Source organism: Chlorocebus sabaeus, chromosome 22, assembly GCF_047675955.1.
Source record: "Chlorocebus sabaeus isolate Y175 chromosome 22, mChlSab1.0.hap1, whole genome shotgun sequence".
NCBI classification, from domain to species: Eukaryota; Metazoa; Chordata; class Mammalia; order Primates; family Cercopithecidae; genus Chlorocebus; species Chlorocebus sabaeus.
Genome location: NC_132925.1, coordinates 12,350,454 through 12,367,424, shown reverse-complemented (window position 1 = coordinate 12,367,424; position 16,971 = coordinate 12,350,454). Strand labels below are relative to the sequence as shown.

At 37.9% G+C, this 16,971-nt stretch overlaps 1 pseudogene; it reads right to left on the bottom strand.

Moving 5' to 3' along the window:
* Positions 1 to 12,449: 12,449 nt before the first annotated feature.
* On the bottom strand, positions 12,450 to 14,667 carry LOC119625709 (ATP-binding cassette sub-family F member 2 pseudogene; annotated as a pseudogene).
* Between the last annotated feature and the right edge of the window lie 2,304 nt (positions 14,668 to 16,971).

Sequence of the window (16,971 nt, the reverse complement as noted above, 5' to 3'; positions counted from 1 at the left end):
ATCTGAGACAAGTCTCAGTTAATTTAGAAAGTTTATTTTGCCAAAGTCGAGGACGCACACCTGTGACACAGACTCAGAAGGTCATGACAACCCAAGGTGGTCAGGGCACAGTTTAATTTTATACATTCTAGGGAGACATGAGACATCGATCAACATATGCAAGATGAACAGTGATTTGGACTAGAAAGGCAGGACAACTGGAAGCAAAGGTTGGGAAGACTCCAAGTAGGAAGGGGGCTTCCAGGTCCTAAGCAGAGAAGGGACAAATGGTTACATTCTTTTGAGTTTCTGATGAGCCTCTCCAAAGGAGGCAGCCAGATATGCATTCATCTCCAGGAACAGAGGGGTGACTTTGAATAGAATGAGAGGCAGGTTTGCCCTAAGCAGTTCCCAGCTTGACTTTCCCTTTAGCTTAGTGATTTGGGGGCCCAAGATATTTTCCTTTCACACATCCCATGACTAATTTCTAGATGCCTGCATTGGAAAGAAGGGTTTCAAGGCCCAGGAAAAGAAGATGAAAGAAGTTTAAATGTAGGGGAATAAAAGCAGGCAAGAAAAGGGGGAAGTGACAGTGAGATTTCAGTTGACACTTCAAAATATTCACAATTTTTACATCTAATCTTTATCACTTGAACAACTTCTTATGCCTCAGTTAGCTTTCTGTTAAAAAAATGTAACAAGAATAAATGAAGATGAAAAAAAACTCAGTTAATCTTTTCTCACAAGGTGGATTTCCACAATAATACTCAACTTATCTGGTGCTTTTAAGACACTAAAGAACAAGCCATATACTGGTTCTTAAGGTTTGATGAATTAAGGGAAATAAATTCAGATAGGATAAGAGTGTAAATGCCTGCTGAGCCTAAGTATCACTTAGAGATTCAGGCACACATAAGTGAAGAAAGAAAAAGAATTATCCTCCTTTGACATAAAGTACTGGGAAACCCAATATTAGCGTTCTATAAAGCCAAAATCTAAATGAAGAAATTCTTAACCCTAATGAAGGTCATATGTAAACATACAGAGAATGCCACACTAGTTTTACAAGGAAACTTGGGAAATTAACTTCCACACATGATGAACTTTGAGGTTTTTAGAGGAAAGTAACTGCCTATATCCCAAATAATATATAAAATGTAGTTTCTTTTGCAATTAATGAAGCAGTTGAAAGTGGTTACCTTTTTATTGCAAAAGAATAATTTTTAAAAAATTAGATCCTCAGGATGTTTGTACAGACTTTTCCTTTGGCCAGGCACAATACCCCTAGCCCGAGTCTCTGCCGCAGCTGAAACAGTGCTTACTCAGAGAGGCCTTCCCAGATACACTGACCAAAAAGGTCAGTTCCAACTCAGCTCTATTATCCACTGACTCTATAGTCTGTTCATATAATTTTGTAACTGTATGTTTGTTTATGTATTTACTCCTGTATCATTGGCATTCTATGTCAAATTATAAGCTCTAAAATACAAGCTGTGTTTCTACTGAATTCTTCAAAGTGTATCTATCACTTAGCATCATGCTTAGTAGATAGCAAGTAACATGGTTTGGATCTGCGTCCCTGCCCAAATTCTCATCTCAAATTGTCCTCCCCAGTGTTGGAGGTGGAGCCTAGCTGGAGGTGATTGGCTCGTGAAGGCGTTTCTCATGAATGGTACAGCACCATCCACTTGGTGCTATCCTCATGATAGTGAGTGAGTTCTCACAAGAACTGGCAGTTTAAAATATGTGTCACCTCCACCCTCGCTCTTGTTTCTTATCCCTCCGTGTAAGAGATGTCACTCCCCATTTGTCTTCCACCATGACTGGAAGCCTCCTGAGGTATCCCCAGAAGCAGGAGCCATTATATTGCCTTTACAGCCTGCAGAACCATGAGCCCAACCACTTTTCTTTATAAATTACTCAGTCTGGGGTATTTCTTTATAGCAATGTGAGAATAGACTAATATAGCAAGTAATTGATTAAACATCTATTAAATGAATGAAAGAAAAAATGATTAAACATGTGAGTTAATTGCTCTGAGAATTTTTTAACTGATTGATAGTTTTCCAAATGACAAGCATTCTAGTACTTATTAAATGTAACAACCTTTTCCATTTTTATCTTTTTTCAAAGCTTCATTAGTTGTGAAACTGTGGTGTAATAATGTGCTGGTTAACAACCTGCTCTCTAAATACAAAGAAATGTATGTATATATGTTACTAAGTTTATTATAAATTTACTGACATGAATGATATGTGTTATACAATTTATAATTAGTAATAAAATATATCATATTCTTTACTGAAAATTTCATGTAGCCAGTTAGTTCTCACAGAATATTTTTGTGGATTCTTTCTAAACTCTTGTATCCACAGTCAATCTATATTTGAAATTGACAGATGAGTTCATTTCTACGGTAGGTATCAGTTGACATTTTTACTTATGTTACTGAATACAACAAAAATAACAAAACAGAGATATGTCAGAAGTCAAAACTTTATACATATCTGTCAATGGTGTGAGCAACATTTGCTGAATCAGGTAATAGCTTTCAAATACTAAAAAAAAAACTTCCTCAAATGTTATGGTCTTCATAATGTAACACCTGTACACAGAGCACACTTGAAAATTTAATCTGCATTATTCATATGTTTTCCACCACTTTCTTTTGTGAGGTCAAGAGTAGAGAAATTTTTCTACAGTCAGATAGTGAATATTGAGGCTTTATGGGATAGGTAGTCTCTGTCACAACTACTTCTTTCTGCCTTTGTAATCTAAAAGTATCTACGTACAATGTAAACAAATGGGTGTGTCTGTCTTCCAACAAAATTTTATGTACAAAAACAAGAAATGAGCTGGATTTTGCCCAAGGACTACAATTTGTCACCTCTTTACTTAGATAATTAACACAACCACAAATCGGGGCTGATTTTTAGCACGTGCCATTTTCATGGTGCAAATATTTTCACCATTACTAAGTTTAAGTTAGCAATGTAACATCATCGTATGTGAAATTAGAAAGAGACGGGAAATAAAACACCATTATCTAGTATTTCCACATCATAAATAACATGTAGAAATAACCTAAGGAGTATGGATAATCGGAAAAGGTAGTAAAATAATTAGAAATTGATGAGCTTTTGAGTATTTATTAACTTAGTTATTAACATATTTTATTTACTTGGAAACCTATATAATTTAATTTACTTAATTGCTGTGCTTAAAAACTGATGCATAAAATTCCTGAAAACTTAAGAATCTGCTTTCCTGAGCTGATAATAAGTATGGGTTCTTGCACATCATAACCATAGTTGTATCTCTTTCTTGAAACTCTCTTTACTCTCTGCATCTCCTACTTTAATCTAGTTTCTTCTTCCTTCTTTGAATTTCCTTTATTTATTCTCAGGCAGCTTATTTCCCACTCTCATTTTCAATTTGTAGAGTTCAGTGTGACTGTTCTTCCACCTTAACATAATCCTCCAGCAAGCTACTCTGGCATAAATTCAATTACTGCTACATTGTTATGTTCAAAAATATATATTTAGCTCTGCATTATCATTCACACTTCTAAATAGCCTGATTTTTGAAAAATATTTTCATCGCATGTTTTGATTCTTTACTGTCATTTCAAATTTAATGAGATTAAAACAAGTCATCAAATTTTCCAAGTTCCTCTCCCTCATGCCTTAATTGTTCAAGATTATGCCACCATTTTGTCAGTCAGATCAGGTTAAAATTTTGAATTCAACGTCTCCTTTGCCTATACTTAGTCTCATCAATACTTTCTGCTAAATATCTTCTATTTACATCTCTCTATATTCACATTTCTACTATACAGCTCTCCAGCTCACACTAAATTACAGCAACAGCCTCTCAGCTGATTCCCCCGTCTTTAACTTTATCGTTCAGTGGTTTCTTACAATGGAGTGAGATCCATTTATTCTAAATCCCGAGTTTATCATAGTTAAACCCTTGATTAAGACCTAAAATTGCCCAGTATGATGGCTCATGCTTGGAGTCTCAACACTTTAGGAGACTGAGGCAGAGGATCGCTTGAGGCCAAGAGTTTGGGAACATCCTGGGCAACATAGTGAGACCCTGTAAAACAAAAACAAAAACACTGTTAGTCCCAGCTACTCAGGAGGGTGAACGGGGAATCACTTGAGCACAGGAGCTAAAGACTGCTGTGAACTATGATCATGCCACTGCCCTCCAGTCTCGGTAATAGAACAAGACCCAGTAGCAAAAAAAAAAAAAAAAAAAAAAAAAAAAATTTAAAATAGATTTTATTGCTTACCTCATGAAACCTAAATTTCATGCCTTGTTTCAAGGGTTTAAGAAATTTAAACGAGTTTATCTTTACTAATCATTGTCAGTATTCAATATCTCCTCAAGTAGATAAAATTTTTAGCTATTGTAACTTGTATTTGATTTTTATATGAGTAGCCAATAAATAACTTCTTGATTTATTTTTTAACTGCTAATATATTTTAAAACGATTGGACTTGCATTAGGAAACTCAAAACTGTTTCTATTTGAGCAATAAAAACACAATAATTTTAAAAGCTGTAGCTGTTCTAAAGATGCTTTACATGGAAAAACATATCATTCATCAATTTATTCAACAGATTGGTTAAATAAGCCAAGTTCTAAGAATTCTACTAAGAGCTAGAAATACTAGGATGAATGAGATGTACTTTCTGGCCCCAGAAAGCTACAATCTATTCAAATAATATAATAATCAACATACTTGTAAAATAGTGTTGCCTCAGAAAATTTGCACATTTGGGGAAAAGGGTATTAAAAACTAAAAACCCATGTGTCATTTAAAGGGCCATTTATACTTTTTTTTTTTTTTTTGATACGGAGTCTCACTCAGTCGCCCACGCTGGAGTGCAGTGGCGCGATTTAGGCTCACTGCAAGCTCCACCTCCCGGGTTCATGTCATTCTCCTGCCTCAATCTCCCGAGTAGCTGGGACTACAGGCGCCCGCCACCATGCCCAGCTAATTTTTTGTATTTTTAGTAAAGACGGGATTCCACCGTGTTAGCCAGCATGGTCTCAATCTTAAAGGGCTATTTAAAGGAAGAGTCCTTTATTGAAGAATATTTTCTTCGTTAGGCTAATTAAATAAATCATTTAGCAATATATTTTTTATAATTAACTTTTTAAATATATATTTAATTCTAGGCAATACATAATAAATGTTGTGAAGATATTTGAGACCAATTTATCTCGTGGGATAAAATAATAACAGGTTTTCATGACTCAAACATTTGATTTAATATACATTTTTAAAAGAGAAAAAGATTTACATTTATTGTTCAAAGCAATTTTTTGTTATAATATATTTTACCCAGCAAATCAATAATACTATTCCCACAACATAGATTTTTACATGTGGCAAAAAATAATCTTTAGTTTTACTGATCCAGTAAAATGTCTTTAGTTAAAAGAAAATTGAAGTTTTACTATGAACAACTGTCAAAATTTTTAAACTATTTATTATGAAGTTGTTGGACAGACATTACGAACAGGCGCTTAACTCAGTTATAGGACAGTATAACACAGGCAATATTTCTCCATCATAAAAATAATAGTAAAGAACAATGATTAAAATCCAGAGTATTTAAATCCTTATCTATATTTTTAAATAAAATTAAAACACGTTTAGGGAAAGTGAATACTTTTAAGGATATAATATCGATATTGTTTATCCACCTGGATTTTGTGAAACTCTTAATCTTCATTGTTACATTAAGCCTTAAAAATTAGCTTTCTTTATTTCAGGGGGATTAAGCAGAAATCCGTCTTCACTGTTTCATTCGCTCTAGTGGTAGATATTAAATCTCCTTCTTGGAATTAAATGTCTAATGAATGTGTAAAGACAGAAAAAAAAATTTTTGGTGAACATTTTCTTGAATAACTTTGTGTTTCTAATGTGATAATCTGTATGTTATCTTTAAACCACTTGAAAGTATCTTTGGGCTGAAAAAGGAAGATGGACAAAGATCTGTTTCAGTTCTGGAATGCTATGATATCACACTTCAAGTCGTTTTCTTAGTCTTAAGAGCTCTTAACATACTTTTTTCCCTAAAGTCAATGGAGATGTGATATCTTTTATCCATTGAGAATGTTTTTAAATTATCTACTAGTTATCCAATACTAAACTTCATGCTTATTGTCAGTAACCAATTCATTGTCGATTTTAGACACGTACGATGTGAGAAAACATGAAATAAAACTCTTCTTCCAGGCCTCATAACCTGCCTTTGAAGGCAAATGTTGAAGGGTGCTCCAAATTTGTTTTGTAAAAAGTAATATTATTGGAATATTCACACAAAGTTACTACTTCAAAGACAAAAAAATTAGCATGGTCTATAAATTATGTACATTTGTTAAAATAAATATTGCTGCTGTAGAAAGAAGGTAGAATCACTAGTGGAAACAAGGGGGAGAAAGAACAGAGAAAGAAAGAGAGAAATCTGTATTCAAAAACCAACTCTACGATTACTAGTTGCCTTACCTCAGAAAGTTCCATACCTTTTAAGCATCATTCTTCTCATATATTTGTGGTGAGAATGATGAAGAAACATATGAAAACATTTATTATAACTGGGTTCTTTTACCTTAACACTGAAATAAACAATAACCTAATACTGATCCTTTTTTATTGCAGCTTACTATATACAGACATTCTCAGGGTTTTTTGTTGTTGTTTTTTTTTTTTTTTCTTTCAGTTTTTAAATTCTTTATAAGGAAGCTGCATGGACTCATCTGTTTAGCAGCCAGTACCTAGAAAGTTGGTCATGTATCTTAAGGATGGGTTACTTTCTGGGCTAGTGAATCATAAATCAATACTAAAGTGAGTCCAAAGTAAAAACTGTCAGTATAAATGTACTGGTTAAAGATTTACAAAGTTTTTGGGAGAGCGGCCTCCATACGGTTTTGATTCTCCACGTCTCTATGTGTATGTCTCTCCGTGGCGCTTGCCCTCCTCTTCCTTCAAAACTCACCGAAGTAAATCTCCATTCTGAAACTCTAAGATCGCACTGAGCAAAACTCAGCTAGTGACTTTGAAACAAATTAGTACCAAGTCATTTAAGGAGGTATGGGCATCTGGTCACAGATTTCTGTTGAGCTAGCCCTCGTTTCTGCTGCATGGCCCAGCCAGATCTGATAGTTCTGCTGCTTCTAAGCCATGTTTAGGGACCATAGGAAACTTTGTTAATGCTGCCTTTTTTTTTTTTTTTTTTTTTTGAGACGGAGTCTCGCTCTGTTGCCCAGGCTGGAGTGCAGTGGCACAATCTTGACTCACTGCAAGCTCCGCCTCCCGGGTTCCTGCCATTCTCCTGCCTCAGCCTCCCGAGTAGCTGGGACTACAGGCACCCACCACCACACCCAGCTAATTTTTTGTATTTTTAGTAGAGATGGGGTTTCACCATGTTAGCCAGGATGGTCTCGATCTCCTGACCTCGTACTCCGCACCCCTCGGCCTCCCAAAGTGCTGGGATTACAGGCGTGAGCCACCGAGCCCGGCCGATGCTGTTCTTGATCCTCCTGCCAAGGCAGCCTGCAAGTCATTCTACCCTTGGATCTTGCAAACTCTCCAGCAATGCTAATTGACACAGAGAGTAGATTGTTGCAAATCTCAGTACCTTGAAATTTCTGCCTCAGCTCCTTCCCCAAACTTCTAAAGCCTGTGGAAATGTTTCCAGTGTGGAAGGGAAACACCCCTCTCCCTACAATGTGTTCAACACATTTTGTGTATAGGCTTGAACCATTTTTTTTTTTTTTAACTCTTCCATTGTTTCTTCAAATTCTTCTTGACTTCAGCTTTCAGAAAACAAAATCCAGATAGACTTGGAGTATCCTTTGCATTCTGTCCATACCTGGTTTGGAGTCTACAGTGGAAAAATGCCTCCTAAACAGACAAAAGAAAAAGGAAAACACAACATAGAAAAACATATTCAGATTAACATTGTAAAATTGTATTAATCCACAAAGGTATCATTGCACCTTTTTTAAATTTCACCAAAATCATTGGAAGTATATGAAGCCTCTTAAGAACTCCTTACTGTTCTTATCCCAATATATTGTTTTTGCTTTTTAAGTAGTTATCCAGCTGTGATACCCTTTATTAAAGTCTGTGATAAAAATGGCCCCTGGCTTAGCTATTTTTGCTTCCCCAAATTCCACATTACAGAAAACTGGGTAGAGAAGCAAATAACATGGTGAGAAAAGCCTGCCTTCTGCCTCAACTAGTCTTACCTCAAATGGAACTTTAAAGGATGCTCAATCCATTCTTTACTTGAAGTTCAAATTGTATATAATTCCTATCCTTACAAGTCCATGGGTTTCACCTATTTCCACACCTAAGTATATTACTGTATATTGTGACTGTTCCTCCTGTATCTTCAACCCCTCTCTTTACCCTGATTTCCTGTTTAGCATGTGAACTTGAAGTATAAGTCTTCCCTTCACCCTTAAGCCCTGTATTAGTCCATTTTGACACTGCTATAATGATACAACCTGATACTGTGAAATTTATAAACAAAAGGTTTATTTGACTCAAAGTTCCATAGGACTGGAGAGGCCTCAGAAAACTTACAATCATAGTAGAGGCGAAGCAGAAGCAGGCACCTTCTTCACAAGGTGGGGGGAGAGAGAGAGAGAGTGAAGGGGGAACTGCCAAACACTTCTAGAGCCATCAGCTCTCGTGAGAACTCACGTGCTATCCTGAGAACGGCATGGGTGAAACGGTCCCCATGTTCCAAACACCTCCCACCAGGTTCCCTCTCGACATGTGGGGATTACAATTCAAGATGAGATTTGGACAGAGATACAGAACCAAACCATATCACACTCCATTCACCTTCAACCTTCACAGCAGAACTTAATGAAAATGTCTGTAGTCTGTCTCCAAAATCCACCTCTCTTTCTTCTTCAAGTCATCACAATAACTAATATTTTAAAGAAGCAGCTCCTACCACGGCAGCTTCCTCATTGCTATATCCAGTGTAAGCTCTTCAGTTCTTATCTCATTTCTAATTTACTATTTCCTGGTCTGTGTCCTCTATTCAACTATCAGCTCTACAAGGGCACCTATGTATAGTGACATGTACATGGTACTCACTCCAAAACCCATTGTCTAATGAATGCATAATAGAAAGGAACAGAAAGCAGTAGTCCTACATAACTCATAATTTCCAGCGAGAAAAATACATTACCTTATAGAAAAAAAAATAATTTAGACCGCAGCCTTAAAGTAATTCTGATATGCCTAGTATTTTAGTTTGTTCTTATTTTTGGTTTTGTTTCCTTTTGTTGCTTTGCTATTGCTAAGGCTCCTTGTTGATACTGCAAAATATTTCTTTACTGGATCTTAGGGAGGACTTTTCAAATATTCTCCTAAAACTTCCATACCCAATATTCTCAGGCTCTAATTCCAAAGTAAGAAGAACAGAACACTCTATCAAATCATTCGAAATATGTAGGTGTAACTAACGTTTGTCAGGCTCATCATGAAACAATCCTTACACTATAAAATTTCAAGCTATTTTTACCTTGGTAATTATATTACTTTTGCTTTTACAGTACAGAATTCTCATGGTATAGCAATTCTTGTCTTATGTTCCATTTCATAATACAAGTATTTTTTATAATAATTCAATGGATAGTACACATTTAATGGAACCAAACCGGCGCATATACATAGATACACATATATGCATATACTCAAGAAAGGAATCCAAGCAGGCAAAACTTTGTTTTCATTATGAAAAATTATTTGAAATAATGAATGAAATATTATTTTTATACTTCTTTTCTGGTTGTCCTTTTCGTAAATAAAACTTTGAGCATATCACCATTAATTTGATAACATTTCAAAAGTAATTAAAAGTAAAAGTAATAGCATATATAATATTTAGGAGGAAGGAAGAAGATACTACAAAAAAAGAGAGGGAATTTCAAATTCTGAAGAAAGAAGGATGTATTTTTTTTACTTTCTTCTGATTTGGAAATATAAGAACCACAATGATCAATTTTGTCTCTCAGATAAAAAGATCACCAAAAATAATTTTAAAATAATATTACAGTGACAGTAAATAAACGTTTACAAATAAACTGATTGTTTTGTTTAAACTCTTTAATTCTAATTCCACCATGATCTTCTATTACCTCTCCAGGTTAGGGTTGGGGTGGATAGGGAGTGAGGTGGGAGAGAATTCTCGCCATCTGGGTAATCACTGTTGACCTCACAAAATGTTGGGGGAGAGAGAGAAAGTGAAGGAAGCGGGTTCACATAACTCATGAAATTAATATCATTTATGACTTTCCTTAAACAATTCCTTTTTACGATTTTCAACTCCAAAAAATACATACATTTGATCATCTCATTTCTGTCACTAGTGCCCCGTCATCCATAGGGAATCACGGCCCGAATTCCAGAACCAGGAGGGTCAGGCTGTACCTCCCTCTCCCATCCATATGCAGGGCTGTAGCAGTTTTAAAACATCTGCCTGGCTGCTTCAGGCTCCCACATTTTCCTGTATCTCCACAGAGTGGAATTATTCAAGACATCTACCTTTCCTAGGAAGGCTTCTAGCCCTCACAAGCACTCCCTCTCCTCTGCACCCTTGCCAGAACTCTGTTATCCTAGAGATCATGTTGCAAGACAAATGCTTATTTCCTGCCACTTAATTTCAGACCGCTGAAGGGAACAAAAAGAGTTTAAAATTAATCATCTGTGTATCCTTGTGATCAACTGCAGTGTCCTGTATAACCCAGTAATATTAAAAGAATGAAGATAGCAAGTTTATGAACCACCTCACTTCACAATTAAGCTGATATGATCTAAACCAAATATTTATTCATAATTGAAATGTCAGTAGTCAAAGATATAAATAACGTTCAAATGTGAAGTGTAAATGATAAAAGGAAGCAGGTCATTGATAGAGAGGGCACAACGCTTCTCCTGCCTTTGGTCCCATAGCCACTGTGATCTCCCACTTAGATTTTTTTCTTCTTTGTTACTCTTCAGAACAGTGTAATACTATGTTTTGATGTGACCCTGAGCCTTCACTGAGCCACTGGTGAGGACGGTGTTAGAAGCCTCTTCCTAGACTCTGTCATCGCCTCTTTCTGCATTCACCACCACTGAGTAAGGCAACTTTTGGAACCAAAAACCCTGAGAAATAAGTCATAATATAACCTTTCAATTGTATTAAGTCCCCTTCACACTTTATTCCGATGTTGAAGAAATCAAAAAACCTAGAGTCTGAAAAAGTGACACTAGGACTTAGAGACTTTCATCCCTAGACTTAGAGAGTGATATGGTATCCCTGAGCCTCCTGTGTGATCCAACGAGGCAGATTCATATTCTAGTTCCCCATGCAGGAGGACTCAGCAGGGAGGTTTCATCTGACAGCCTGATACACTTTTGGTTACCTTTGTCCTCTAAATCTTACCTGTAGGTGTAAAAACAAAGGTCTTATACATTTACTCAGAAGAATGTATCCACGTGTTCTCTGCCTGAATGTATTTTCTCAGTCCAGCCCTAAATCCTCACCTCTCATTCTGTCTCCTGACTAGCTGGATGATAGAATAGATTCAGCTTTGTGTGAAGTGCCATGAACAGCCTAACCCTAAACACCCCACTCCCATAAGCTCCTCCAATTATGTGGACCAGGGCAATTTCTAAATAACCTCTGGGCTTACACATCGCCACCACATCAGTGACCAATCAAGGCTATGCCACATTTCCCAGACAACACTCTGTAGTTCTCTATTACCTCGTCTCGCCTGACTATCTATAACGTCCACAGTGGCTTGGAAGCTCTGTTACCTTTGCTTTCTACGTCTCTTTCTGCTGAATGTGATTTTAATATTGTGTGCATTTAAGCAACTCTGACCCTTCTTGATTCTCTGTGGGGTGGAGAAGCATCACCAATGCCTCCCTTCACCACCAAGAGCATCGACCTTGCACCTTGACTACTCTTGTGATTCCGATTCACCAAACTGTGACATTTACTCAGCTACCCTCAATTGTCTGAGCTTAGGGAAAGTGTGGGAGTACACACACTTTAGTAATGTAAAGGGTGTTCCTTTACATTAGTTCTTTCTTTTCCTGTATATACATATTTTATTTTTTTTACTGTGATAAACATACACAGATACATACATCTGTTTGAGTCCCTGATTTATTTATTTTTTGGGAGGGAGCGGGGGGACCGTGGCTTTCTCTTTCTTTATTGGGCACTTTGTAGATGTCATGCAGGTCTAAAAGTTACACTGTTAAATAATTATTTAAAAACTGACCAGGACGAAGGTCCTGGTCCAGAGCTCCAAACCAGAAGCAAAAAGGAATGGGGGCAGTGGATTGGGGGGTATTCCTCCAACATCACCAAAACCCAGAAAATGAGGATCCTAAGCTACTCCACCAGCCAAATCCGGGGCTTGGGCCCTTGGGCTAATCCGCAGGTACCTCTGACTGCATCACATTCAGAGTAAGGTAACCAGCAAGAGGCTGGAGCGAATGGCTAACCATTCCAGACATGGACAGATGTCACTGAAAGGAGGACAAAAAATGGACAAGTACTGTCTAGCTGTAGATAAGAGAGTGCAGTTAAGGAAGGTTGAGGGGCAGGGGAGAGGCTGGGGAAGCGAAATTGCAGCAATGTAGGAGTGTAGCCCCAGGGTCCTGTCCTGAGCAGCTGGTCAAGGTAGCAGATGTTAGTTCCTAGATGGAGATCCTGACCCGAGCCGAGGTAGAGGCCTCACACATTGTGGGTCCTCTTGGTGAGCTGGGGCTCCTCATCCACCAGCTTGGACTTGAGGTGCTCCTGGTAAGCCAGGATGTCTCCAGGCCACTTGGTGATTGTCTGCCTCTCACACACACAAATTTCCTGTGCAAACTGCTGAATGGATCTGAAGCCATGACTGACCAGCAGCATACTACCCTCAAACTCATTGATGGCATCTGCCAGGGCGTCGATGGTCTCAATATCCAGGTGATTGGTGGACTTGTCCAGGAAGAGCATGTGGTGGTTCGGCCAGGCCAGCCAGACCAGACACACTTGGCACTTCTGCTCATCTGACCAGTTCCAGATTAGGCTCACCTGTTGGTTCCCAGTGAGACCATATGACCCAATGATCTTCTTCATTTCTTCCTGACTTCTGGGTAGCACTTTATGTACTCCAAAGGCAAGAGATCTAAGTCCAGCTGCTCTTGTAAATGCTGATGGTAATGCCCTGTCTTGACACAAGAGTGTTTTCAGATCATGCCATCTGTGGGTAGTAGCTCTCCAGTTAGCAGCTTCAGAAGAGTTGATTTCCGTGCTCTGTTGGACCCTACCAGAGCCACTCGTGTGTCAAGGTCAATTCCAAATTCTAGATTATTGTAGATGTAAGGCCCATCTTTTGTATACTTGAAGCTCACATTTTGCACCATAATGACGAGTGGAGGGATCTTGCCATATGACAGTGTCTTGTCGCTCACGATCCTCTCTGTCAGTCCTGATGCCATCATTTTCTGTAGCATCTTCTCCTTGCTCTGAGCCTGCCAGGCCAGCTTGCCACTGCCATGGCCAATGTAGTTCTTCATGTGTGGAATCTGATCTTGCTCCCAGTGAAACCTCTTCATCTGGTTCTTCTCCAGCTCTAGCTGCATCTTCACATACTGATCATAATTACCCATATAATACTTCTGTTTCTTGTGCGCGTGAATGATGTTGGTACAGACACCATTCAGAAAATCCTGGGAATGGGAGACAAGGACCAAGATATTCTTAAAAGTTTTTAGTTCTTCTTCCAACCACATGCAAGCATCTAGGTCCAGATAGTTGATGGGCTCATCCAGAAGCAGCATGAAGGGCCAAATAAAGAGGGCTCTGGCAAGGGCAGCCCTCATCCTTCAGCCGCCACTGAAGTCTTTTCGCTTTTTGCACTGCATGGCAGGTGCGAAACCCAGTCTGTGCAAGATTTGCGAGGCCCTCATCTCTGCCTTATCAGCATCCAGCTTCTCCAGGTACCCGTAGAGTTCCATGAGCTTCTCACACTCCGCATCTTCAAGAACCAGATGCTCTGCCTCTCTCTCCAGCATGGCCCGCTCTGTGTCAACTTCCATCACACACTGCAAGGGTGTCTTGTCATCAGGGAGCATCTCTCAAGTCAGATGGTAAATGTCGATGTGCTCAGGGATGGGCACTTCACGTTTCCCAATAGCAGAGAGCAGCATGGACTTTCCAATTCCATTTAAGCCAATGAGGTCATAACAACGGCCTGAATTCAGTTCCAGCTTGGTGTCACTGGGCAGCTTTTGACTGAGAAAGGTGAGTGAGAGGTTGATAATGTGAACGTCAGTACTGCTGGGATGAGAGGCCAGGATGCCAGTGACAGCTCGAGCAGCAGTTTTCTTCATTTCAAAGTCCTCTAGCTCCTTGGTCAGCAAATCCACTTCTGTGGTGTCTCTGCCATTGGCCTCATTTCTGCCACCTGTGGTTCTGTGACAGCATCTCCATTTTCTTCATGTCCTTTCCTGGGCCACTATCGAGCTTTGGCAGCCTCCTTCTTTTCCGCTGCCTTCTTCTTGGCCAGGTGGGAGGGCACGAGGATGACCCACAGGGGTAGGTTACTGTTCTTCCAAGGAGCTGGGCCTCGCCGCTCGGCCTCTGAGTCCCTGACTTTTTAAAATTATTTTAGATATAGATACCCAGAAGTGAAATTCTTATATCATATGTTAATTCTATGTTTAATTTTGTGAGGAACTGCCATACTGTTCTCATTTCTTCTTGTATCCCCTGTACGCCAAAATGTCTCCTTAGGTCTGGTGTAAACAACTGAATAGAAACAATGAGGGCAACTGTATTCATTATTTATGGCTGTGTATCAAATTACCCTCAAAATGTGGCAGCTTAAAACATTTATTATCTCAGTTTCTCTGGGTCAGGTTTGGTTTCAGCTTAGCTGGGTGCCATTGACTCAAAGTATCTTGCAATCAAGGTATTAGCAGAGGCCATAGTCAACCCAAGGCTCAACTGGGGAAGAATCTACTTCCAAACTCACTCATACATCTAGTTGGGAAGTCTCAGAAGATACGCTTCCAAGTTCCCTTAGATGGCCATTGGCATGCACCCACCAGGTTCCCACTGGGTGCTGATCGGAGATGCCAGTTGCTGGACACATGGGCCTCTCCATAGGCCGCTCACAACATGGCAGAGTTTTCTTCAGAGGGAGGACTCCTGGAGAGAAAGAGAGCAGGAGAAAGCTTGAAAAAGGCAGTCTTTTCATCATCTAATCTTGGAATGGCATCACATTACTTTTCCTGTATTATATTCATTCGAAATGGATCATTAGGTTCAGCAAACACTTAGGGGAGGGTATTAGACAAGGATGTGAGTACCAAAAGGCAGAGATCACTGGGGACCATTTTAGAGGCTGCCTACCACAGCAAGAAATGTGTTTTGCTTTTATTTTCATTGCTGTAATCTAGAACAATTAGGATCTAGAAAATAACGGTTTAATAATGAATGAATATTAGTAGGAATGTAACATCTGAGCCTTCACATGTTTAAATGGTGTTTGAAATCAGAGAAAACATAGTGTACCCTAACTTATGATGTTTTTAAAAACTGAAATATATCTTTATCTTTTTGATTATGTTACATTAAAAATCAGAATCAAATTTAGCATCTCTCCCAAAAGCCATGAAGAAAACAATACCACGTACTGACTCCTTTTGTATATTTCCTGGTATTCTGGTAGAAACTTTGTCATTGTATGACATATGGGAATAGATAATACGGTTGAAGATAATGCAGTCTATTTTAAGAATTTTACATCAGTTACTAAAAGGCTTTTATGCTCCATGTTAAGGAAAGCAAATATTACACTAAATATATGCATGCTTTTATGCTTGGATTCTTTTTTTCAAATGTCATATTGATCTTTAGAGGAGAATTTTACATTACATCAGTAATAGTGAGGAAAAAAATATATATTTATTAACATAGGCTGCTATATTGGGTACCAAAAGTATATCTAAATATGCCCTTAGCCCCTTAATGTTTTAAAATAACATTAGTTGGTGTTCTTTTCTAAATTAATTACTTCTTATACTCAGAATTTTATAATTGGTGATAATTTATTAGGCTTCCTGAAAGTTGTTAGGTATGTTATACCATGTACTCTCTATAAATATGAAAGATGTATTATTGTATTTATTCAAGAGACATGGGCCAGTTTAAGGAGAAAGCTGAAATGTTTAGCAGCAGTGCACTGGACAATCCCAGAGAAAAAGTTGTATGATACACTGTTCAAATCTTTCCAACAAAAAAGGATATAATTCTTAGCCAGATAAGATCATAAGCTATGATATATGTGTTGTACTATGGATACAGAATGGTAAGTTTCACCTATTAGCCAACTCAGATCAAGTGAAAGTGACAATTTTAAGGAATGTATTCAAAGTATTATGAAACCACTCCCAGGTTTTAGAATACGTATGTAGTTTTCAGTTAGTAATGACTGCCAGGCCAGCGGTGTGGAAAAAGAGAGCAGTAGCAAAAGGTTTATTCCTCTTGCTGTATGTTGTATGATAATGACCACAATAAAATAGCATCATATACTTATCTTATACACTATAGTTCCTAACACAGTTAATGATGAAAAATATTTTTGAATTTTTTATCCCAATGTTGAGTACTCCTAAATATTTATTGTACTTAATTTATAATGAAGCAAACCCTAAAATCACCTCTAACTCTAAAAGTTTGCTATAGTATGATAGAAACTTGTACCAATGTTAGTTTCAGTAAATAAAAACATTTCTTTCATTTTAGCAATAAAATGATATTATTGTATATGCTTAATAACTTCTCAAATTCTGACTTTGCTATTTATTCTTAAAATAATTCCACAAACACATATGGTTTTAGTTTCTTTGATATTCCTAACTCAATAAGACTTTTAAAAATCTATTGGTATGTGCCT